The following is a 27,054-nucleotide window of genomic DNA, read 5'->3' as shown; positions in this document are numbered from 1 at the left end:
CGAGTTTTCATAGGGGGTCACCTCGTCATCCTCGGGATTTTCACCACCCTCGGACTTTCCTAATTCTTCGAGCTCTTTGTCGTCTTTAGGATAGACCAATTTTTTGGCCTCGGCTTCGAGCTCTTTTGAACTCTCAATCTTAGTTGATTAGTCGAAACCCCGAGCATGAATTTCCTCAAGGGCCTCCCTTCAAGATTGCCACTTAGCGTGCTCGATGATGTCTTTTGCTCAAACTAAAGACATCTCGGCATCAGCCTTATAAACGACCATCATTCCGTCGACATCAACTTTAATTACTTTGGCTTCCGACTTAACCATTTCAAACTTTTTGCTAAGATTTTCTCAATCAGACACAGCCGAATTCAACTGAGACTAGAGCTCCTCGATTTTCTTGGCCTGCACCAAGGACTTATGCTTTATAGCTCGAAGCTGGACCTCAGCTGAAGTCAGTTTTGCCCGGGCGGTCTCCTTTTCTGAGGCTAGGTAGTACATGTTCTCTTTCCATTCTTCGGCCTCAGCCTTACAACATACACCTCTACCTGGAGCTGTCCGATCTGGTCAAACTTCTGTTGGACCTACAAGTTCGGACCATTAGCCACCATATCTGACTTATCATCACTAACCTCAAAAACTTTACTTACTTGCTCGACCAGGTCAACATGCTCCTTTCAAGCCGCCTCTAGATCAGCTTGAAGTTTCTTGACTTTCCCCTCACATTGCTCACTGAGAAGTTTGTAAGCATCTCTCTTCTTAATGAGCTCTTGGGTCTCGGCCTCATGTTGGTTTAACTCTTCTTGATATTAGAGAAAAGTCTTGTGATGAAGCACCGAGTCCTACAAGCACAAAGGAAAAAGTTACAATCTTTTATGACTTAGAGCTCGTTTGGCTTAGCTGATTTAGAATAGCTAATAAGCATTAGGTGCTGAAAAGCACTTTTAAGTGCTGAAGCTGATTTAAAAAATAAGCAGTTACGTGTTTGGATAAAGGTGCTTAAATTAGTAATGAGTAGCTGAAGAACTGGGTATACAAAGAGTTTTTTTAAAAAGAAGTATTTTAGGGATAGAATAGTAAATATTTTGGTCAAACTTAAATTGCATATAAGCTGAAATTTGATAAGTTGGGGGAGACCAACTTATGGCTTTTCGCTTATTTTTGGCTTATAAGCACTTTTGATTTTATCAAATGCGTAGATAAGCCAAAAAGTACTTATAAGCCAGTTTTACCGGCTTATAAGCTTAGCCAAACACCCTCTTAATCTAAGTAGATAACAAAAGTCATCAAGATGCATTCGAAGTTACCCAATTTAACACCTGTTAGCTTCGTTGAATAGGCAGGGCGCTTCTACCTCATTCATCTTTGCTTGATCCTATTCGATCACCATGCATCAAAGATAACTTGCAACCCCTACGGGGGCAGAAAGGACCCAGACATCCTCCAAAATAGACATAATAATCGACCGCTTCTAGTCAGAATCTACACTCGGAGTTGGGAACCGGTTTACTAGTTTCAGGCACTAAGATGGCCCGCTGGTTCCCAAAGATAGACTCTTCTTTGGTGCTGATAAGTCACCCAACCCAGTGACATCTTCTAAGGCGGTGGAGTCTAAACCTTCAAAAAAGTTGTGAATGGGGTCTACCACCCCTTGGGGCCCCCATTTTTGCATCCTTTTAGCCTATAGGCATCGTGGATCATGGATTAATTAGAAGAGGGCGACTCAAGGAGATCTATCTCTCCAAGTGAACCCTTCGAGGCATTATTCTCTACCCGAGAAGCATCAACCGCAGTCTCTTTGTCAGCCTCCCCAACTTGGGGAAAATCGGCCTTGCCCCTCTCTGGTTCGGAGGCCTCAGTTACTGCCTCCTCATCGCCCCCCCTGGTTTGAGGCAGTTCGATGTTTCCTCGCACGCGGGCCACCAGTTGGGATGCTTCTTTTTCTTTTTCGGACTCATCCCTCAGCTAGTGGATTGAGTTCGATGGGAGCTCTCGGGGGCTGGTACTTTCCTAGAATTTGTGCACCAGCCTCCTTTTCGATTTTTTCTTCTCCGAGTTCGGAAAACGCGGAGCCCTTCTCCTCTTCTTTTCCTACCTCGGAGCAGGCGACTCGATGGGGCTATCCTCGTCATCAGATGCAGGCCACATGGCGACATCCTTGGAAAGACCTGCAAATGAAAAGAAATAAGTAAGAACTCAATAACATGAACGGAACCCAAGTGTTGGTCACTCAAGAAAGTAATCTCACCATGAGAACAGGCCTCCCACCGGCCCTTCGAAAGTTCCCGCCATGCACACTCAGAATACATTTTCTGTGAGACAATGCCCTTAATACATTCCTTGAGTCGAGGAACTATATCCCGAACCCATGCAACAGCTGCATCGACAAGAAAGGAGAAAAAGAGTGTAAAAATAAAATTCAGGGAAAAACGGAACTTTACTTACATTTTGTGTTCCACTCCTCGGGGAATGACATGTCCTTGGATGGGATTAGGTCCAACATCCTCACTCGGACAAATTAGCCTAACTAACCTCGGTCTCGATCTTCATCAATGCTTAATAATGGGTCTTTAGAGGACTGTCGCGTAATTTTAATCAGTCCCCCTCGGAAGAATCGGGGACTATATAGGTGCATTAGAAGGTCAACGGTTAATGGGCATCCGTCAATCTAGCTCACGAAGAATTGGAAAAGAATGACTATCCTCTAGAACAAGGGGTGGATCTGACCAAGGCACACCTCATACCTTTTATAGAATTGAATGATCACGGGTCCAACATAAAGGGATAAGTGTAAACACTTAAGTATCCCTTAACGTGGGTAGTGATATCTTCTTCGGGCCCAGGAACCACCACGTCTTTTCCAGCACAATTGTTGTCCTTTATGATTGTAGGGAGGGTCTCTTTGGTGATTGAGCAAATATACCTTGATACTCTCTTGCCCAGGCCCAGAACGGGTGATGGTTTTTCAACTTTGAAATCGGCGGTCACTGAGCACCCTCCAGGAATAAATGCATCAAGAGGAGGTTCCACTGCTGGTTCCTCGCCGACCGGCATTGATGAAAAAGTAGTATTTTTTGACGAACTGTCTTAGGAGTCTTTGCCATTTTTTTTTTTTTTAAAAAGGTAAAAGATTAAGGAAAGGAAGTTAAAAGGAGTACACTTAATGATTTGGAGTGAAGACAAGTGAGAGTTCTTACAAAAAACCTCAAGAAATCTGGGTACAAGTGCTAGGAAATGCAAAGATTTTTAAGAACAAGAGTAGAGAAGGTTTGAATGAATGAACACGGGAGTATTTATAGTTTTCAAATGAAGGTTCAAAACCATGAGTGGCCGACCAATAACTGACGAGCATTTAATTCCCTTAAGACGTGACTGACGAGACGTTTCATTCATTTTTGTCATTTCTGATGCAAAGTATCAGGGCGAGAATCAGGGGCTCATATCATTTCTCATAGTTTACTCTCCGAAAAACGAGGGGACTATTTATATACGGTTGAGATCGGCCTTGTCTATTGTAAGACAGATCGGGATTGAAATGTGATAGGATGAAGATCGACCCTAGGTTCCATCGAACCAAGGTACGAGGTCAGAATGCCCGTTCTCTAGAACATCGAGTCCATGACCCCAAAATTAACTCTGGTCCCGAATGAGCTCGAGAAAACATTGTTTGACCGAATAACAGAAGGCGAAATATCCATAACCAGTCGTGTATCATAGCGAAAATCTCGGCACGTATCAATGAGAAATCGGCTAATTAGCAAATCATGGGATTTTTTACCTTTTATAGAATTGTACCTAAAGAAGGACTCCCCTACAATATAAAGTGGGTCTGATTATTTGTAAGACACATTGTTACACGCATCCCAAGGTAATATAATATCATTTTCTTTTACAAGCTATTGTTCTTCTATGTCTGATATTGTTTGAATTGCATCTAGTCCATGTAAGACTTACTTACAAGGCTATAACTGGTTAAATCATACGGTTTGAATTTACTTTATCATTGTTCGCTTTAATTATAATTTAATTTATCGTTTTTTGTCAAATTAATCCATGTATCCTTACTTATAAATTCAATTGTTATACGATTTTGAGGGTAAAGACTATACCTGCAGATTTCATCATCTCACAAACGGAGACAATTGGTAGGAACAATATACAAATGAAATTGTACACCATAACAAGGTTTCTTGGTCAGCCAAAATATTTTCAAAGGGTATATTTTCATATTGTTACACCAATATTTATTAGTTAACATGGTTATATAATAATATCATCGACTATTTCATAAAGAAAATCAAAGGCTGATAATTTTTTTTAAATATTTTAAATGAAAATTCTATCTTGATTTTCTTTTAGTTTCTTCAAGTACATAAATAATAATGTCACGACCCTAAACCGGACCCAGTCGTGATGGCGCCTCTCGTGAAAACAAGGCCAGCCGACACTTTTCCAATTTATTTTAAAGCAATTAAATAATACAAATTACGTCTTAATAATAATAATAATAATAATCCCAAAATAAAGTGGAATAACATAGTCGCGGAATAGACATAGCCCAACATCGGGTGTCACCAGTCATGAGCATCTATAATAATACTACAAATCTGAATCAGTCTACTCAAATTATTACAGAGCACTAATAAGAGAAAAGGAATGAAATAGGGGGAGAAGCACGAGGCTGCGAACGCCGAGCAGCTACCTCGTGAACTCCGAAATCTGTCGGGAACTCTCAACCCTCGCAAGCAGGATCAGCAGTGCCTGAATCTGCACACGGAGTGCAGGGAGTAAAGTGAGTACTCTAACTCAGTGAGTAATAATCATAAACAAAGATCGAGAAGTATGAAATCATGTAAGGTACATCACAGGCTATAAGGAAATAGTAAAAGCCAGTAAAAAAACAGTGAAGCAGTGGAAATATGTAAAGTCATTCTAGTTCAGTTTAAACTTTATGAAATGCCTTTGTAAACAATAAGCAAGTAAATGACAGACAACTAGGAAAGATAAAACACATAAAGGATCGCCCCTCGGGCACAATGTCAACAAAATCCACCCCTCGAGCAATATCATAGAACAACACCAGCCCCTCGAGCTATATCTCACATCACAATGGGTACCCGCACTCACTGGGGTATGCAAACTCCTGGAGGGACCCTTACGGCCCAAGCGCAATATCAAGCCATCTCGTGGCATCATCACTAGGCTCTCGGCCTCATATCAACAAGACACCTCGTGGCATACAAATCTCAGGCCCTCGGCCTCATAATCATAATCAGGTGTTTCCTCGCAACAAAGGCCCTTGGCCTTACTCAGTCAAAATTCTCACAAGCCACTCGGGCAATAGTAAAACATGATGCTCAGCCCATAATACTCATTTTAAACATCATTTAAGTGTAAAAGCAGAGTAAATATGGCTGAGTTATGAAAACGGTAGAATATAGCATGACTGAGTTCAAGTATAAAGTCAAAACAGTGAGGAAATATCAATAAAAATCCTCTAAGGGTTCAAATAGTTGGCACAAGGCCCAAATATGGCATTCAGCCCAAAACATGATGATAACAAACAATTTTCAATCAAGTACGCGGTAAAATAATCATTTGGGATAGACTAAGTTACAATCCCCAATAGTGCAAGACCCCACGCTTGTCATCTAGCGTATGCGTCACCTCAATGTAGCACAACGATATGCAATCCGGGATTTCATACCCTCAGGTCAATATTTACAATCATTACTCACCTCCATTCGGTCCAAACTCTAGCCCGTGACGCCTTCGCCCCCCGAATCGGCCTCAACTCACGTCAAATCTATCAAAAATCAGAGTCATGATGTCAAAATATGCCAAGGGAACGAAGCCCATGCAAAAATAATCAATTTACAACATAAATCCCGAAATTACCAAAACCCAACCCCCAAGCCCATATCTCGGAATTCGATAAAATTCACATCAATAGATTCCTTATCTCCCCACGAGTTCATACATATCAAAAGTACCAAAATCCGACCACAAATGGTCCCTCAAATCCTCAAGCCTAGGTCTCCAATACCAAGGCCTAGTTTCCCCAATTTTTACCCTTAAATTCCATTAATTACAGCTCTAATCCGTGAAATAATGTTATAGGAACGAGTTTTAGGTCCAAAATTCTTACCTCAATGAAACCCCCTTGAAATCCTTCTTCAAATCGCCTAAAAAGCTCCAAAAGGCGACTTAGAAATGGTGGAATAACTCAAAAATCGTGAAGGAAATAATTTATATGTTCTGTCCCAGGTTTTTCGCACCTGCAGTCCAGATCTTGCCCCTGCGCAACCGCTTCTGCGGTCCCAATTGCCGCATCTGCGGTTTCCACTTACTTGACCAAATTTCCGCATATGCGGTTAAGATATCGCACATGCGCCATCACAGGTGCGCCTCCTAGACCGCTTCTGCAGTTTCAACTAGCATTCAACTTGGCCGCATCTACGACTACCTTTTCGCTTCTACGAGACCACACTTGCGGTCCCTAGCCGTAGGTGCGGTTATGACAGTAGTGGGAAACTTCAGTTGTCACAACCAATTCCAAATCTTTCCGCCAACCATCTGAAATCACCCCGAGGCCTCCGGTACCTCAACCAAAAGCACAAACACATCACATACCATCATCCAAACTTATACCAATCTTCAAAACACCTCAAAAAACCTCGAATCAATCAAATCACATCGGATTCAAGCCTAAGTTTCCAAAATCTTCCGAATTACGCTTTTGATCAAAAAGTCTACCAAACCATGTCCGAATGACCTAAAATATTGCACACACATCCCAAATGACCCAATGGAACAACTGCAACTCCCAGAATTCCATTCCGACTCCTATATCAAAATCTCACCTGCCAACCGAAAAATGCCAAAAATCCAATTTCGCCAATTCAAGCCTAAATCTACTCCGGACCTCCAAAACACATTCCAATCATGCTTCTAAGTCCCAAATCAACTTCCGAAGCTATCCGAACCATCAGAATTCACATCCGAGCCCTCTAACACATAAGTCAACATCTGATTGACTTTTCCAACTTAAGCTTCCTCAATAAGTGTCTCAAACCTTACCAAATCCTTTCCGAACCTGAGCCAACCAACCTGATCACTCATAAAACCGTTAAACAAAGCAATAAGAAGCAGAAATGGGGGAAATGTAGCGGTAACTCATAAGACGACTGGCCGGGTTATCACATCCTCCCCCTATTAAACAAATGTTGGTCCTCGAACGAGTCAAGAAACATACCTAAAGCCTCAAACAGGTGAGGATATCCGCTCCGCATCTCACTTATTGTCTCCCAGGTAGCCTCCTCCATGTGTAGACCTCTCCACTGCACTTTCACTGAAGCTATATCCTTTGATCTCAACTTTCGAACCTGACGTTCCAAAATAGCTTCTGGCTCCATATCATAAGTCAAATCACCATCCAACTAAATTGTGCTGAAATCCAGAACATGAGACGGGACCCCAATATACTTCCAGAGCATAGAAATATGAAATACAGGATGCACACTCGACAAGCTGGGCGGCAAAGAAAGCTCATAAGCCACCTCCCCAATCCTTCGAAGAACCTCAAAAGGCCTGATGAACCGAGGACTGAATTTACCATTCTTTCCAAATCTCATAACACCCTTCATGGGCGAAACCTTCAACAGAACCTTCTCACCAACCATGTAGCACACATACTGAGCCTTCCTATCAGTATAACTCTTTTGTCTCGACTGTGCTGTATGAAGCCTCTCCTGAATTATCATCACCTTTTCTAAAGCACCTACACTAAGTCTGTCCCCAATAGCCTAGCCTCATACAGCTCAAACCAACCAACTGCAGATCTACACCATCTCCCATACAAAGCATCATATGGAGCCATCTGTATACTCAACTGATAGCTATTGTTATAAGCAAACTCTGCAAGAAGTATAAACTGATCCCATGACCCTCCGAAATCAATAAGACAAGCATGCAGCATGTCCTCCAATATCTAAATAATGCATTGTCCGTCTATCTGAGGGTGAAAAGCTGTGCTTAACTCCACCTAAGTACCCAACTCTCGCTGCATAAACCTCCAAAACTGTGAAGTGAACTGAGTGCCCTTATCTGAAATGATGAAAACCAGGACACCATGCAAACGAACAATCTTCCGTATATAGATCTCTACCAACCTCTCTGAAGAATAGGTAGTCCACACAGGAATGAAGTGTGCAGACTTGGTCAGCCGATCCACAATCACCCAAATAGCATCGAACTTCTTCAAAGTCCGTGGGAGCCCAACTACAAAGTCCATAGTGATCCTCTCCCACTTGCACTCTAGAATATCCATCCACTGAAGCAAGCCACTCGGTCTTTGATGCTCATATTTCACCTGCTGATAACTAAGACATCGAGCCACAAATCTCACAATGTCTTTCTTCATTCTCTTCCACTGATAATGCTGTCTTAGATCCTAATACATCTTCCTGGCACCTAGATGAATGGAATATCGTGAGCTTTGGGCCTCCTCCAGAATCAACTCCCGAAGCCCATCCACATTGGGCACACATATCTAGCTCTACATCTTTAACACCTGATCATCACCAATAGCCACATCTCTAGCATCATCGTGCTGAACTTTTTCCTTAAGGACAAGCAAATGCGGATCATCATACATGCGCTTTCTGATGCGATCATATAAGGAAGACCGAGAAATCACACAATCCAATACCCAACTGGGCTCCGAAATATCTAACCCCACGAACCGATTGGCAAAGGCCTGAACATCGACTGCAAGAGGTCTCTCCCTAACAGGAATATATGCCAAACTCCCCATACTCACCGCCTTTCAGCTCAAAGCATCGGCCACCTTATTGGCCTTCCCCAGATGGTACAATATAGTAATATCATAATCCTTTAGCAACTCCAACCACCTCCGCTGCCTCAAGTAAAGATCCTTCTGCTTGACCAAGTGCTGGAGGCTATGATGATCAGTAAACACCTCACAAGACACACCATACAAGTAATGCCTCCAAATCTTCAACGCGTGAACTATGGCAGCCAACTCCAAATCATGAACGGGGTAGTTCTTCTTATGGGGCTTCAACTGACGAGAAACATAAGCAATAACTCTACCCTTTTGCATCAATACACACCCAATACCAATTCTCGAAGCGTCACAATATACGATATACGAACCTGAAGCTGATGGCAAAACTAATACTAGAGCTGTGGTCAAGGCTGTCTTGAGTTTCTGAAACTCTCCTCACACTCATCCGACCATACAAATAAAATACCCTTGTGAGTTAACTTGGTCAAGGGCAATGCGATAGATAAGAATCCCTGAACAAACCGGCGAAAATAACCCGCCAATCCAAGGAAGCTGCGAATATCTATGGCCGATGATGGTCTGGGCCAACTCTGAACTGCCTCTATCTTCTTCGGATCAACCTGAATACCCTCGCTAGGCACCACGTGCCCTAAGAAAGCCACTGAACTGAGCCAAAACTCACACTTGGAGAATTTTGCATAAAGCTTCTCCTCCCTCAATCTCTGTAACACAACTATCAAATGCTCCACGTGCTCCTCCTGACTACGTGAATATACCATAATATCATCAATGAAGACTATGACAAACGAGTCGAGATAAGGCCGGAACACGTTGTTCATCAAATGCATGAACGCTGCTGGGGAATTGGTCAGCCCAAAAGACATTACGAAGAACTCATAATGACCATATCGGGTCCTAAATGCCGTCTTAAGAATATTCGAGTCCCTGATCTTCAACCTGTGATAACATGAACGGAGATCAATCTTGGAGAACACTCTCGCTACCTGAAGCTGGTCGAATAAAACATCAATGTGAGGCAAATGATACTTGTTCTTAACTGTTACTTTATTCAATAAATAGAATCGGTGCACCCCAAGGTGACACACTAGGCCGAATAAAACCATTATTAAGGAGTTCCTGAAGCTGCTCCTTTAACTCCTTCAACTTTGCTGGTGCCATACGATATGTCGAAATAGAAATGGGCTGAGTGCCCGGCACCAGTCATTACCAAAATCAATATCCCTGTCCGGTGGTATGCCTGATAAGTCTGCAAGAAACACATCGGGAAAATATCTCACAATTGGAATAGAATCAACACTGGGAGTCTCTGCACCGGCATCCCTCACAAAGGCTACGAAAGACAACCCTTACCTACCATACGATGGGCCTTCAGAAATGAAACTACCTTACTGGGAACATAATCGTCAAACCTCGCCACTTAATTCGTGGCACACCCAGCATAACCTATGTCTTTGTCTTAGCATGATAGTCCAGAATAGCACGTCATGGAGATAGCCAATCCATGCCCAAAATGACATTAAAATATACCATACATAATAATAAAAGATCCACTCGGGTCTCCAGACCCCTAATCGTCACCACACACGACCGATACACATGGTCTACAACAATAGTATCGCCCACCGGGGTAGATACATGAACAGGTGAAACAAGAGACTCACAGGGCATACCCAAATAACGAGCAAAGTATGATGACACATAAGAAAAGGTAGAACTGGGATCAAATAATACAAAGGAATCTCTGTGGCAGACTGAACAATACCTGTAATAACAACATCGGAAGCAATAACATCGGGTCTAGCTAGAAGTGCATAGAAACAGGCCTGACCGCCACCTGATCGACCTCCCCCTCTGGGATGGCCTCTAGTTGTCTGACCTCCACCCCTAGCTGGTTGGGTGGGTGATGATGAAGTAACTAGCGCTAAAGCCGATGGCTGACCCTTCTGTTGAGATGGATCCGCAAGATGATGAGGACACTACCTCCATATATGACCCATCTCTCCACACTCATAACAACTCCCGAATGCTGGAGAAGGGAATTGAAAGGAACCCCTAGCACCGAAATGACTAGATGATACACCTGGCATAGAAGATCCCTAAACTAATAGAGCACGAAACGAACTCTGAGCTGGAAAGGCACAAAGTGATGACTGGCCCTAATGAGAACTATGAGAACCATGACCCGATGATGCCCCACGAAAACCTGGGCGAGCTGGCTGAGCATGCATGAATGGACGGCCTCTGCCGTGCTGAAACTAACCTCTCAAAGGAGCACCGCTATAACTACCATATCCTCAAGGCCTCTTGGCCTCTCTCTCCTGGCAACGAACTGACTCAATCTCCCGAGCAATGTCTACAACCTCCTCAAAGGTAGCACCCGTCACCCTCTCTCTGGTCATGAGAATACGCAGCTAATAAGTGAGGCCATCAACAAACCTCCCAATCCTCTCTTTATCTGTCGGAACAAACCAAATAGCATGACGAGCTAACTCTGAGAACCTTATCTCATACTGCATCACAATCATCTCTCCCTGACGCAACCACTTAAACTACCTGCGCAGCTCCTCTCTGCGAGACTGTAGCATATACTTCTACAGAAAGAGAATGGAGAACTGCTGCCAGGTAAGGGGTGCTGGACCAACAGGCCTACACCTCTCAAAAGTCTCCCACCAAGTGAAGGCAGCTCCATAAAACTGATAAGTAGTGAAAGAGATCCCGCAGTTCTCCAGAATACCCGCTATACGAAGCATCCTCTGACACTTATCCAAAAAACCCTGGGCATCCTCGCTCTCTGCACCACTGAAGGTCGGAGGCTGAAGTCTACCAAACCTCTCCAATCTACGTTGCTCGTCCTCTGTCATGGCAGGAACTACATAGTCCTGAGCATCTGCAGCTGGCTGGGCTAGATGCGCCCCTGGCATCTAAAGTCTCTGCACGACCTGCTTAGGTGTACGTGCGGCAGGAGTCTGAGTGCCTCCCCCGGCCTGAGAAATAGGTGCGGCTGTAGTAACTGAGACCGCTTGAGCTAGGCCAGTGCAAACTGATAGAATCTTAGCCAAGGCCTCCTAAAGACCCGGAATCACAGTGGGAACAGCTGGTGCTGCTGGAGCATCCAAAACTGGGACCTGATCCTGAACTGGGGCGGCTGGTGGATCTGCAGGTGCTGCCCTAGCTGCTGTGCGGGCCACACCCCTGCCCCTACCGCGACTACGACCGCATCCTCGGCCTCTAGTGGCCACAACTGGTGGTACTAGTGGTCGTACATCCTGACCAGTAGCGTGTGTCCTCACCATTTGTGAGAGAATAGAATAACCGAGGTTTAGTACTCGTATAAACAAATTCGCACGACAAGAATTACATGAATAACAAAGGTTTATCTCAAGGATAAATACAGACATCTCCGTACCGATCCGCGAGACTCTTCTAAACCTGCTCATGACTCGTGAGACTTATGTAACCTAGCCTCTAATACCAACTTGTCACGACCCTAAACCCGGACCTATCATGATGGCGCCTCTCATGAAGACAAGTGTATGCAGCGAAATTAGAGGGCTTAATTTCTTGCTACCAAGCCACTTCGGGAGAACACCTCGAGACCCTGAGGACGTAGAGTTGTGATCGAGTCCTCTCCCTCAGGGCTCGTTGAGGCCCGACTCAATGAAGATAAAGATCAAGGCAAGAGTAAAGGGGGAATTCCCAAGACACACGGCTAAGTCTGACAATGACGGCCTACATAGAGCTTGTGTCGAGGCGTCACGTCTAACCGTCCCATCTCCATGCTTTTATAATTAATGTATGTTGTACCATAACCGGGTTCCCCTCCTATATAAAAAAACCCTCACCACCTTGTAAGGGACCGTTGCTCGAACTATTCTATACAAGATCAATAATCTCTCTCTCTCTCTCTCTCTCTCCCTCTTCTCTCTAACCTATTTGCCCGAGGCCACTCTTGGAATTTATTGTTTTCATAATTGTTCTTCATTTATTGCTCGAGCCGGATATCGACCCCGAGGCCCTCTATCGACTAGTCCGAAGCCCGGGCAGTAAGCCCCTCGGTTCGATTACTGCCCCGTTTTAGCTTGTATCTCTTCGTTAAAACTTCATACTCTTAGCATCAACTGCTTTTACAACTAGCGTAAAAATAGATCATGTATTTTTAGAGTCCCATTTATAAATTTTATTGTTGTTACTATTTTCACGGTAAACAGTTTGACGCCCACCGTGGGGCTAAAAATAATAGTGATTATTTTCTTGCTGGTTTCATTGCACAAACGCAAGTTATCTTTCACACTTTTTTTTGTCCAAGATCTCTTGATTTCATATCAAAATGTCTAGCTCGGTAAACAGGGTTAAAAACGACTACCCAAAAATCACGGCGAAAATGGTGTGGCTGTTCTAGTCATTGGCGAGCCACCGCAGAATCCCGATAAGGCACCCAGACCAATTTTAGCGGACACAGATTCACAAGACGCATCACAGGTCGACGAAACCTCACACACCGATAGGAGCACACGGCATGGCGACCGACAGGAACATAAAAAAACCCTAGCCCGAGAAGAACGAGAAGTTAGTCTTCATGTTATTTTTGAAATGTTGCAGGCACAACAGTTGACCATCGCTCAGTTACAAAGCCGCCCGAAGACTCCTAATATAGCAGCTCCAAAAACGTCTCCCCCCACCAAACAAGTACCCGAGAAATCGAGCAATAACGGATCGATAGTCGATCCCGCCATCGTAAAAATGCTGGAGAAATCACGAAAAGGATCGATTCGGGTGAGAAAATTTGTAGTAGCCAACGATAAAAAGGTTGAAACTTACAACTTCAGAGTTGACCAAATCGCGGGCGCGCCCCTGGTCCTGAAAGGTATAGATTCGCGAAAGTTCGTGCAATGTCCGTTCCCTAAGGAAGCGGCCCCGGAACCCATTCCAAAGAAGTCCAGAACACCGGAACTCCCTCAGTACAGCGGTACCTTAGATCCCAAGGAACACATCACTACCTATACATGCACGGTAAAAGGCAATGACCTAAAAGACGACGAGATCGAGTCCGTCTAATTGAAGAGGTTCGGGGAAACACTCTCGAAAGGGGCCATGATTTTGCATCATAACCTAGTGCCCAACCCCATAAACTCACTAACCATACCTATAGATTCCTCCATAAAGGCACACGCTGGTGCCATCAAAGCAACAGTAAGAATGCCCGACACATCCAGGACCGAGCAAAGGCAAAACGAAATGCTGCGAGAATTCGCATATCATCCCTAGGTGGAACGAACGAGATTACCCCTGGTCTCAAATGACTGGGCAGTACAGGCCTTTAGTAAAAGCCTAAACAAACTAAGCCCAACTATTTCAAGGAAGTTAAATAAAGCTTGATCCGGTCGGATGCCCATATTCGACAACAGTAGCAAACCAGGGTCGTGGATGACCATCTAGTTGCCCCCTCGGGCTTAGTGTCCCCAAACAGGCTCCTAGCAAAGAAACCAATGCCAAACATAAAAAGTTACAACCCGTACGCCGTGGATAGGAAGAGCGCCCCGAGACGCAATCTACCTTACAACAACCGAAGAATAGATCAAGGACAATATCGTCGAGGAATCGTTAATAGAGCCATATTCGATGGGGACGCAATGCCAGTGATGGTGGCTCGTTCATCAAGATACAATTTCAATATCACTATATTAGACATCGTGTTCACCGTCAGTGAAATCAGGGATACCAGATGGCCCAGACCTATTCAGCAGAATCCCTCTGAGGAATCATAGCTTGGTGTATGAACTGTATAAAAAGTGTGACAGTGGGGCTGAGGATGGCCACCAGCTAAGAAGGAAAAAAGCCAGGTCACTCGACAAAAATCATCGTCGAGAACTGACGAGCAACCGAATTCAACTTCAGTCTCGAGTAGGGAAGGCAGCCAGGAAGAACGAAGCAAACATGCCGCAGCATATTACTACGATAGTGGAGGGGCGACGACACTTCCCAGGAACTCGTAAAAGGGAGAGAAAAAATATTCGTCACCAGAGAAAGGCGAATCTGGGGATATATCCCGAGGACGCCCTCACAGTCAGCAGAGAGGGCACCGAGACCTTGTCTCGGCCTCACACTGATGCACTGGTAACTTTCTTCCTCACTTGATCCATTTTAAATAAAACATGTGCTCATGAGTTCAGGTGGCTCGATCAACGCTGTTGGGTCGAGGGTAATAGGGCAGCTCAGACTTCCAGGTCAAATCACTCTCGCCTCTCGAATCTTTGGTGGATTCAAAATGGCGGTCGAAATGACATGGAGAAAGACCGTTCTCTCAGTTCAGCGTGGCTGGCCCCGACCAGAACGCTGAGTTCTGTATCATCAAAGAAGGCGCAAGACACGGACACCTTATTTTGATGACTGCGGACGCACCGCGTGAGGGCAGTACCGTGCCCCCTTCACCAAAAGGATGAAATTCCACGCAGGGGATGGAATTAAAACCGTTGACAGAAAGCTACACGCGATAAGTGGAAAAGTCCGCATCACATAACACATTGCTGGTACCAATATCTCCACTCTCGAAACAGTCAAAGGGTAAGCGAACTATGTTTTCGGCCAAGCCTAGTCGAACACAGCGGAGGGCTGTACTAGAGTCCTCACTCCGAAATGGCAGGGACATATCAGACCTCGAAACATCACCTGCGCACCCCGCAGTACCCCTCATTCGTTATTTTAAACTAACCTGCATGCAGACACCCGACCAGGGCATCCAGAAGTGTAAACTCTACCCAAAGATCCGAAGGCCTTAACAACACCCGTCGCATTATTTCCCCTCGGTCAGACTTCTGCCCCGAAGAAGGTCTCACCAGCGAGGTTCTAATTAGTAGAGCAACGTGCCTCCTGGGAAGGATACAACAAGCCTACCGGACTTTCTTCGCAATCAACCCCGTACCGGGAATGGACAAATGAGGTCCCAATGGGAAATCATGTACCGGACTGAACGGTTAAAGGAACCATGCCTGCGCAGGCTGAGCTCACAACAACGAAACAACATGTATTTTCGCCAAGCAATTAAAGAATATCTTTCAGCATCTCGTACTCCAAAAAAGAAAATTACGGCATGCTCACGGCAAGGACTCCCTCCACAGAATACGTCCCGAAATACTCGGAGACTTAGCGTCGATAATTTGGCACCCACATGACCTCAGGGTCGGAACTCCGGGCTCATAAGTCCCCAGCGAGGCAATTCCGAGCTCGCAAATAATGGGCTTCGAGCCTAAGAAAACTCGATGACTCAGAGACTGTCGTCAAACGCCATACACTGTAAAAACCCGAGGTCGTAAGACCCCGAGCGGGCAGACTCGGTCTAGCCAGATCTATTCTACACAACAACAAAAACTATAAGACCTCAACAGGAATGACAAACTGTAAGACCTCAATAGGTTTGAAAATTTTGTAAGACCTTACTATTGGGATAAAACTCAATCCCGAAGTTTAGACTATATATCGCATTTGTAAAACTCCCGAAAGGGCATGCCCTCGATGTAGACACCTAAACTATCACTCAGGATAAAAAATGGCTCCGACCAAACACATATGACTACGGTCAAAATGGCTGCACCAGCCAAATTAATGCGACTCGGGGATGCCCGACCGTCTCTAACAAAATCTTAGGCCATTACTTCGAATATACTTCAAAAAGAACTGGTTAAAACAGGCTACCCTCAATAGGCAAACGAGCTTTGACCATGTCAGCTCCAAATCAAAAAGCTTTGAGCTACTCAGCCTACGAGTTAAACCTTCCGAGGTGCTCGAACATCGCCGCTAATGACTTGAAATCGAGGTTCTTCCCGAACTGACGATGGGTCAAGCAAAATTATTTCAAAAAGACCTTAACAAGAGGAAAAGCCTATAATATTCCCACGAGCAAAAGCATAAGAGCCATTATCGCCAGTCAAACGAGCCTCAGGGCCGCACACTAAAAGGTCTCAACGACCAAAAGCGTAAGAGCCACTACCGCCAGCTAAAGAAAATTAAAAACATGAGGATTAAAATGAGCTCGAGTCGTAACCCGATTCGGAGACTGGATCCAAAATAGTTAACTATACATGCCTAAGGGCATAGCATAAAAGCCACCGTCGCCATCTTCACGAGCCTCAGGGGCGCATACCTAAATGGTCACTTCGACCCAAGGCATATGAAAGCCATTTTCATCCGCCCATACAGGCATAAAAACTTGAGGGTCAATTGAAGCTCGAATCACAACATGACTCGGAGACTGAACCCAAAATAGTTAAAAATCAAATGCCCAAGGGCAAGGCATAAGAGACGTTATTGTCCGCCCGTGCAGGAACAGGAGATTGAAGGCTAGGTAAGCTCGAATCAACGCTTGACTCGGAGACTCAGCCTGAAACAGTTGGGCAAAGCAGCAGAGTTATAATGCCAGCTTGCACTAAAGACCGTGTCTACCGAGCGTACAAAAACTTTCGAGCCTTCCTGATGAGCTCCGGAGCCGTACTATGAATTTAAGGGTTCCAGCCAAACTCCGAAACCAGCCCGCTTGGTCAAAAGCAATGCGAAAAGAGGTACAAAGGAGATAAAGCTTCAAGTATTTTTACAAGCGCAAAAGGAGCTCTCTCCATTTACAATCATGCTCTGCAAATATCAAATACAAAATGGCAAAGTCTACTGTACGCGGCAAAATCAGAAGACTTGTTTTCTCGCTATCAAGTCATTTCGAAAGCATGCCTCGAGAGCCCGAGGAAGGGAGGCCAAGATCGAGTTCCCAATCTCGGGTCTTGTCGAAGCCCGACTCAGAAAAAATGGAGATCAAAGCTAGGGCAAAGGGGGAGCTTCCAGGGTACACGGCTAAGCCTGACAGGGCCGGCCTATCCAGAGCCTATGCCGAGGCATCACGTCAAGCCATCCCATCTCCATACTTTGTAGTTAATCTCCACATACTTGTAGCCGAGTCCACCTTCCTATATAAAGGGGACTCACCCTACCTTGTAAGGTACTAATGTTGCTCCATTTCTCCACAAGTGCAATAATATCTCTCTCTCTTTTCTTTCTAGCTTGCTCTTTCTCACTGGCCCGAGGCCGCTTTAATGTCTATCGTCCTCTTACTTGTTCTTCACTATATTGCTCAATAATTGTCATAAAGAGCCTTGCTTAATCGTATCCTCAATTGTTATCCCATTCCCGGCTGACCCCAATAGCTCGAGGGGTATCCATCAATCAGCCCTGCATCCGGGCAACAGGCCCCTAGGTTTAACTACCACCTCGTTTTAGCATGTATCTCATCATTAAACTTAAAATTATTAGCATCAACTACCCTAACAACTAGCTCGGGAATAGATCACGTATTTTTAGAATCTCATTTACAAATTCAATTGTTGTTACCATTTTCACGGTAAACAGTTTGGCACCCACCGTGGGGCTAAAAATAATAGTGATTATTTTCTTGGTTTCATTGCACAAATACACATTATCTTTCACACTTTTTCATGTCCAAGATCCTTTGATTTCAGGTTAAAATGTCCGGCTCGATAAGCAAAGTCGAGAACGACTACCCCAAAAATCACGATGAAAATGATGTGGCTATTCCAGCGGCTAACGCGATGCCACAAGACCCCGATAATGCATCTGGATCGATTCAAGCGGGCGTGGTCTTGCAAGGCGCGCAACAGGTCGACGAAGCTTCATGCACCGATGGTAGCATACAACATATCGACCAACAGGAAGCTCAAAAAACCCCGGCCCAGGAAGAACAGGAAGTTAGTCTTCATGTTATTTTTGAAATGTTGTAGGCACAACAGTTGGCTATCGCTCAGTTGCAAAGTCACCCGGAGACTCCCGGCGCAGTAGAGCCAGAAACATCTCCCTATGCCAAGCAAGTACCCGCGAGATCAAGCCACAACAGATCAGTAACTGACCCCACCGCAGTAAGGATGCTTGGGGATCTCTTCGAAAGGATCGAGTCAGGTTCATAGAAGTTCATACAGCAATCGTCTCCCGAGGAAGCGGTCCCGGAACTCGCTTCACGGAAATCCAGAACGACAAAACTCCCTAGGTGCGACAAGACCTTGGATCCCTATGAGCACACCACTGCTTACGCGTGCTCGTTTAAAGGCAACGACCTCCAAGAAGATGAGTGCGAGTCTGTCTCGTTGAGGAAGTTCGAGGAAACACTCTCGTAAGAAACAATGATGCAGTGCCACAGCCTGGCACCTGGCCTCGCAAACCCCCTTACCATATCAGTATACCCCTCCGCAGAAGCACACACCAATGTCATCGAAGCAGTGACGAAAGAGCTCAACACACCTGGGTTCAGACAAAGAGAGAGTGAAGCACCACAGGAAGTTGCATCCCGTTCCCTGATAGGACGAGTGAGATCACTCCCAATTTCGGATGACTGGACAACCCGAGCATTCGCCCGAAGGTTAAACGAAACATGCCCAATGACTCTAGGACATTTCAAACGAAGCTTGATCAGATACCCAGCCGAGATCTGGTCAGATACCCACACCCGACACCAGCCATGAAGCAGGGCCATGGACAACCGCCCGGGAACTTCCTCAGGCTTGGTATATCCAAGCATACTCCCGACAAAGAAACTAATGCCAAACAGGTAGAGGTACCATCCATGTACCACGTATGGGAGGAACGGCACAAGATGCAACCTACCTCGCAACAGTAGGGAAATATCCTGAAGACAACATCCTCGAGGAATCTCCAGTGGAACCAGATTCGACAAGGCATGACCGGCAGGGGAACCCCGCCCAGCGGAGTACAATTTCAGCATTGTTATACCAAATATCATCATCACCATAAGCGAAACCAAGAACTCCAAAGCACTCAAGCCTATTCGACCAAGACCCCTTCAAAAGAACCATAACCCGATGCGGGAGCTGCAGAACGCTCGCGGCCGCGGGGTCGAAAACGACCACCAGCTTAGAAGGATGACAGCCGTGCTACTCAATAAAATCACCACCAAGTATTATCGAGTGGTCAGACTCGAACCTAGCCCCAAGGGAGGAAAGCAACCGGGAAGAATAAAGCAAAAAAGCCGCAACGTATTACCACGACAATGAAAATCGGCCACACACCCCAAGAACTCATGATATGGAAAGTGAAAATCTTCGTCGCCAAGGAAAAACGGGTCCGGGGAAATAATCCAGGGGGCACCCTTATATCCAGAGAAAAGGGACACATAGACCTCGTCGTGGTCTCACACTGACACATTGGTAACCCTCCCCCTTGTTTAATCCATTTTCAATAAATGTATGTTCATGGGTTCAGGAGATTCGATCAAGCACACCAACAATGTCAGACCAATGTCAATTGAGCGGTCCGGACCAATGGACCGAATCGCTTTCGCATCTCGAATCGCCAATAGATTCCCCGACAGATTCCAGACAATGATTGCCACAAAAACCATTCTCTTGATACAGCGCGTCTGAGCTCGGGCTGAGACGCCGAGCTCCATACCATCAGGGAAGGTGCATGTGTCCTTTTCAAACGGCTACCGGCACACCGCTCGGAGATGGAATCAACTCCGCTTCGCCGAAAAGATAAAATCCCACCCAAAGGGTGGGATTAAAATAAGGCGGCAAGGGGCAACACGCGATGAGAGAAAATTCCTCACCACATAATGCATCGCCGGCATCAATGCCTCCGCCCTCAAAGGGATCAAAGGGTAAGCAGCACCGCATCTTCGGCCAAGCCTGATTGAACACAGCAGAAGGTTGTATTAGGGCTCGTGCCTCGGAACGACAGAAACATACCGAACCTCGAAATGTTACCTACACATCCCACGGTGAGGAAGAACTACTTCACTCCTTCATTATTTTTTCACTAACATATATGCAGGCAATCAGCCGGGGCATTCGGAAGTCCTAGCTCCACTCGGAGATCCAAGGCCTTAGTAGGGCCCGCCGTGCTCTCATCCCTCGATCGGGCTTCCAACCCAAAGAGGGTCCTGCCAGCAAGATTATTAGTGGAGAGGCATTCCTCCCGAGGAGGAACCGACGGGATCACATGCCTTTTTTCCACAATCGGACAACGTGCGATGACCTTCTCTTAGGGACACCATCCCATCGGAAGGTCCAAGAAACAGCAGGCTGAGTTTCAATAGGGAATCGTGTAAACAGATCAAATGATCAGAGTAGCCGCACCCCCGTGGGCCGAGCTCACAACAACTAGACAACATGTATTTACAACATATATTTACGCCGAGCAATAAAGAGTACCTTTTTGGCATTTCATACTTCAGAAAAGGCGATTTTGGCATACTCACGGCAAGGGCCTCTCCACCGAATGTGTCTCGAGATACTAGGAGACTTAGCAACAGCAATTCAACACCCGCACGGCCCCAGTGTCGGAACTTTGGGCTCATGAAGCCCCCACAGGGAAACTCTGAGCTCACGAGAAGCGGTCTTCAAGCTTAAACAAAGTCAATGACTCAGAGACTGCCATTAATCGCCATACGCTGGAAAACCCGAAACTGTAAAACCCCTAGCAGGCAGCCTCAGCGTAACCAGATCTATTCTACATTACATAAACTGTAAGACCTCAACAGCCATGACAAACTGTAAGACTTTAACAGGCATGACAAACTATAAAACCTCAACATGCATGACAAACTGTAAGACCTCAACAGGCATGACAAACTGTAAGACCTCAACAGGAATGAAAATCCTGAAGTTTAGGCTATACATTGCATTTGTAAGAATCCCTAAACGGCATACCCTCGGTGTAGACGCCTAAACTATCACTCGGGACCAAAAATGGCTACGGCCAAATGCAAACGATTATGGTCAAAACGGCTGATATAGCCAATATAACGCGGCTCGAGGACACCTGACCCTCGCTAAAAAAAATCGCAGGCCACTACTTCGAATATACTTCGGAAAGAACCGGTTAAAATCGGCTTCCCTCAACAGGCGAAAATGAGCTATGACCATGTCGGCTCCAAATCGCAAAAGCGTCGATCTACTCGACCTATGAGCTATGAACCTTCCGAGGTGCTAAAAACATCACCGACAACAACTTGAAATCGAGGTTCTTCCAGAACCGATGATGGGTCAGGCAAATATTTTTCAAAAAACCTTAACGAGCGGAAAACAAAGCCTACAAAAAAGCCCACAGGCAAAAACAACGTAAGAGTCATTGTCGCTAGCTAAGCAAGCCTCCGGGCAATATATTTAAAGGTCTCTATGACCAAACAGCGTAAGAGCCATTGTCTCCAGCTAAAAAATTGACAACTTAAGGATTAAAATGAGCTCGAATCATAACCCAATTCGAAGACTGGATCAGAAATAGTTAACTATGTAAGCCTCCGGGCCAAATATTGAAAGGTCTCAACAACCAAAGCAGTGTAAAAGGCACTATCGCTAGTTTGAAAACCAAAGGTACTTGAGGGTCAATTAAAGCTCAAGTCGCAACACGACTTGGAGACTGGGCCCAAAATAGCTAAACTACAGTATGCCTAAGGGCACGATGTAAATGCTACCATCGCCAGCCGATCGAGTCTCCGGGCCGCGCACCCATAAGGTCACTTCGACCCAAAGCACAAAAAGCCATCATCGTCTGCCCATGTAGGCAGGAAAGAGATTGAGGGTCAATTGAAGCTCGAGTCGCAATGCGACTCGGAGAGTGGACCCAAAATAGTTGAAATGGCAAATGCCCAAGGGCAACAAATAAGAACAATCACTACCTGCCCGCACGGGCATAGAAGATTCCAGGGCAAGAAGGGTCGAGTCGAAACCTGAATCGGAGACTAAGCCTAAACAGCCGGGCCAAGCACGGAGGCCCCGACACCTACTCACGCCATGGATCACATTTAAGAGTCCCCGGGTCTGTCCGATCAGTTCCGGACCTATGGGGATCCCGCCAAACACCAGTATGCCCGATCGAAAGCAATAACAGAAAAGAGGTATAGAAGAAATAAAACTTCAAGTGTCTTTCTATATATTACACGCGCGAAAAGGGCGCATCCTCTATCTACAAGCATGCTCTATATATATCAAAAACAAAGCGACAAAACGGCGAAATCTGCACTCTGCACTAAAGGGCTACAACTTGTCAAATTCACCCTCCGCGACATCGTGATAAGTGACCGAGCGTCACGCTCGTCCGCCCTTGCTCGAGCCAACTCCTCCGAGAGAACGAAGCCCCTCGCACCGACCTCCTCGAGTACCTCTCTTCGGGTTCTGCAACAAACATATTCCTCGATCCTCTTCTCCCGGTCAAGGGCTCGCTTCAACTCAGCTTGGGCATCAAAAGAATCTTTCATACGAATCACCATCTCTCAGTCAGCCTTGGTCCGGCTTAGCGCCGCTTCAGCCCAGGCATTAATTATCTCAGCTCTAACCTTCGAAAGATCAGATTCGAGTTTCCCAATCACGTCCGCTTGAACTTTGGCGTTATCACAAGTTAAGAGGAGTTGGACCTCGAAGGCAGGGACCTTGGTCGTAGCACTTATCTCCTCCAAAGCTCGAGCTTGCACTTAAGCCCTTAGCTCCCTACAAGAAACTCTGACACGGTTGACGCCACCTTTGAGGTACTCCAAGGCCTCCGCCTTTTTCTGCAACTGATATAACAAAAGGGGTTAGCCTTAAGGATAAAGAGGAGTGAAGCGCGACATACAGGAAAAAACGTGCATAAACTCACCTCGAAGAGAGGCCGGCGGACTTCTTCTAAGTCAGAACACACTCCTGTTGATCCTGCCGCTCCGGCCCTAGGAGAACCAGCCTCGGGCAGGGCATATTCACTCGGAGAAACTATCGGCCGGGAATCTAATACTCCGGGAACTTCAGGCTCGGACGATGCCCTCTCCTAAAAAATACGGGCTCGCCCAACGCCACTAAAAGCTCCATCACACCGCAGGTGCCGATCCCCCTTATCGCCACTAAAAGCTCCATCACATCGCGGTGCCGATCCCCTCTTATCTCCATCGTCCTTCGGCTCAGAGGCCGACGACTCCTTCCTCTCTTCGAAGAGCACTTCCTCATCCCAAGGAACTACCCAATATCTGCAAACGGCAAATCCAGTACAAATGAAAGGGGAAAATATTACCTCAAATATACGAAGTCCAAGGCAAAGACAACATACGCACATACCTTGGTATTTCACTCCCCATCTGGTATGAAATACAGCTCACCACATGCGCTCGTCACAGGTCAAATGGGTCACCAACTTCCGGACCCAGCCGGGCAGGTCAAGGACTTCACCCGACATCTATGAAGTTGTTGCAACAAGGAAGACAATATTATTACTCAACTGATTTTTTCTATAGGCAAAATCTGAAAAAGCGTCAGACGCCTCACTCACGTGCGTGGTTTCACCCTTCGGGAAATGGCAAAAGCCCCGCTGGAATAATGTCAGCCATCCGGACCCGGATAAACCAACTGGCCCACTATCGGTCCCCGTTTTCTTCGTCATCGACAACAAAGGGCATGGACGAATGACACCTCAGAGTTAGCAGGCCTCGATGATGAAAAGGGCCGGTATAGCCTAATAAGGTGATTAAGCATGAATTCGAGCCCAGCCTTCTCCGTGAAGATCCTCATCATCAACACCATTCGCCAGAACGAAGGATGAATCTGTGCCAGAGTAACACGATACTTCAAGAAAAATTCAAGCACAATCCTATCGGGGGGGCCAAATGCGAAAGGGTATAAGTACACTCTGAAGAATCCATCAGTGGAGTCCGTAATACCCTCATCTGGGGAAAGCACCTGCAGTATTATCCCCTCGCTCCACCCGCAGTATCTTCTTACCATCTCCAGGTGTTCCTCTCTTATCTAGGATGCCGTCTTCAGAGCAAACTCCCTCGGTTCCTGAGCGCTGGGAGCAACACCCCTCGTTCCCTGCCGGATCGACCCCAAAGTGATTCCCATGATTATGGTAAAACTAACAGGTCAAAGCATGGGCGTGCACCAATAATTTTTGCGCCTGAAGAGATGAAGTACTCTGTGCCAAAGTAGAAAAATGGCTATCTAAAAATAGCAAGGTCTTGCGAAGAAGCCAAAGCTGCCCCATATATATGCGAGAAGCAGCGATGACTCGCCTACCTGAGGCGAGCCCCGGGAAGCCGACATCCTCGATACAGATCGGCGGATCGATACCTGATCCATATAGCATCCTTCAACGAGAAGTAAAGACCCAAGGGGCCCTCATATTATCTCCAAGCTCGAGACAGCATCCTACCTCGAGGATCCCCGACCCAAAGATGTCGGACTTGGGGGAAGTTTTTTAACACCAACACTCGACGCAAGGAAAGTACCTGGTCTCGTGATTCCCTCTTTCTAAAAAGAGGAATAAACGTAGGAAGCTCCGACCGCGTAAACTCCACGAAGGTCCGAGGCAGCATGCAACTCCTTAGCAGAAGTCTATCCTATATGCTTTAAAACAAAAAAAAGGGTGGGGGCTATCTAGATCATGATCAAAAGGGACCCCTGGGTACCCAAAGCTGACCTTCATTGAGGATAACATTCCCAAAGGCTTCGGAATTTGATGCATTATCTCCATACAACTCGGAGGGCCTCGGTAGTCCGGGACTATCAGATCAATCCAGGATTGGTCTAAAGTACGACGATGGGTTCGAAAGAGAGCCATGTAGATCGATAGAGGATCGGAAAGAGCGCCCGCACCCAAGTCAGATATCAGCAGTCAACGAATAAAAGAAGGCATTCAAAGGGCCTCGAATGGAATGAGATCATAAAGAAACAAAGCAAAGATCAAAAGTTGAAGTCAATGGAGTATATTCATATTCATAAAAGATCCATGTACAAACATCCCTCGAGGGGACATTCAAAATTCTACAGGAGTCTACACCTAAAGCGGAGGATCGGAAGGATGTACATGTGATGAAAACTAGGCGCCCGAACCGCCCTCGAAGATTTGTCTCTAATATCAGCATCCTCGAGCGTCGCACCCTCGAGCACGTTTCCTTAAGGGTGATTCCTTTGACCTCCACCTCCCACAAGTTCCCAACTCAATCCCTCAAGGGATTCCCGCCAGAGAAGATGAAGAAGAGGAAAAGAAGGGGACACAGAGGAGGCAGAGAAAAGAGACATGGCCCGCCAAAGCCCAAAGTTGAAGATTTGGCGAGCCCCAGCCTCAACGGCCAGTAGTGCCACTTTATTCCTTGGGAAAATAAAAACCCTAGGGATGAAGTGCCACACCAGGCCTAGGTAGGAGAGTGATCAGCGGTGCATAATCCGAACAACTATCTACATGAGGGGGAAACCAACTCCACATCCATCATCACCTCAGGCCAACAACAGCAGCCACAGTGAACATGTTAACAGCCACAACAGTAGCGGGACAACATGGTTATGCGTGATGAAGGGAAGCCCCGGCAAGAGGACACGACACAGTCTAAGGAAACTCCTCCAAATGGCCTTAAGGTCATGAGCCACTAGCATGATATTCAAGGGAGAAAGAAGATGATAAGAAGAAATATGCAAGCAAGCCAACGGAGGCACTGGGATAGGAAAGGCAAAGCCAAGGCACCCCCCATTTATAGGGGTTACGAAGCGGTCATATAGGCTTTGGAAGATTGACCGATGGGAGAAGTCAGTGCATCCATGAAAAACCAAACCTACGGCGGTACCTTTACCTTAGGAAGAGACAATCAGGAGTGCAATGAATGAGGTCGAAAAGCACGAGCCCGTAGATGTACGATTACCATAAAGCTCACGCCAGGAGTCGCATCATCGATATGGCGTCGCCAAAAGAAGCTCGAAGAGTCTAGTGTTAGAATCATCTCCCATCACTTCCTTATGGGAAACGCGGAGACTATCTGTACGAGGCAAAATCGGAAGACTTGATTTCTCGCTGTAAAGTCATTTCGGAAGCATGCCTCGGGACCTCAAGGACGGGAGGCTAGGACTGAGTTCCCAACCTCGGGGCTTGTCGAAGCCCGACTCAGAAAAAATGGAGATCGAAGCCAGGACAAAGGGGGGAGCTCCCAAGGTACACGGCTAAGCCTGATAGGGCCGGCCTATCCAGAGCCTATGCTGAGGCATCATGTCAAGCCATACCATCTCTATACTTTGTAATTAATCTCCACATACTTGTAGCCAAGTCCACCCTCCTATACAAAGGGGACTCACCTTACCTTGTAAGGGACTGATGTTACCCCATTTCTCAACAAGTGCAATAATATCTCTCTCTCTTTTCTTTCTAGCTTGCTCGTTCTCACTGGCTAGAGGCCGCTTTAATATCTATCATCCTCTTACTTGTTCTTCATATATTGC

The sequence above is a fragment of the Nicotiana sylvestris genome, chromosome 4 (assembly GCF_000393655.2).
Source record: "Nicotiana sylvestris chromosome 4, ASM39365v2, whole genome shotgun sequence".
NCBI lineage: Eukaryota > Viridiplantae > Streptophyta > Magnoliopsida > Solanales > Solanaceae > Nicotiana > Nicotiana sylvestris.
The sequence above is the reverse complement of the archived record's forward strand: the minus strand, read 5'-3'. Positions refer to the sequence as shown.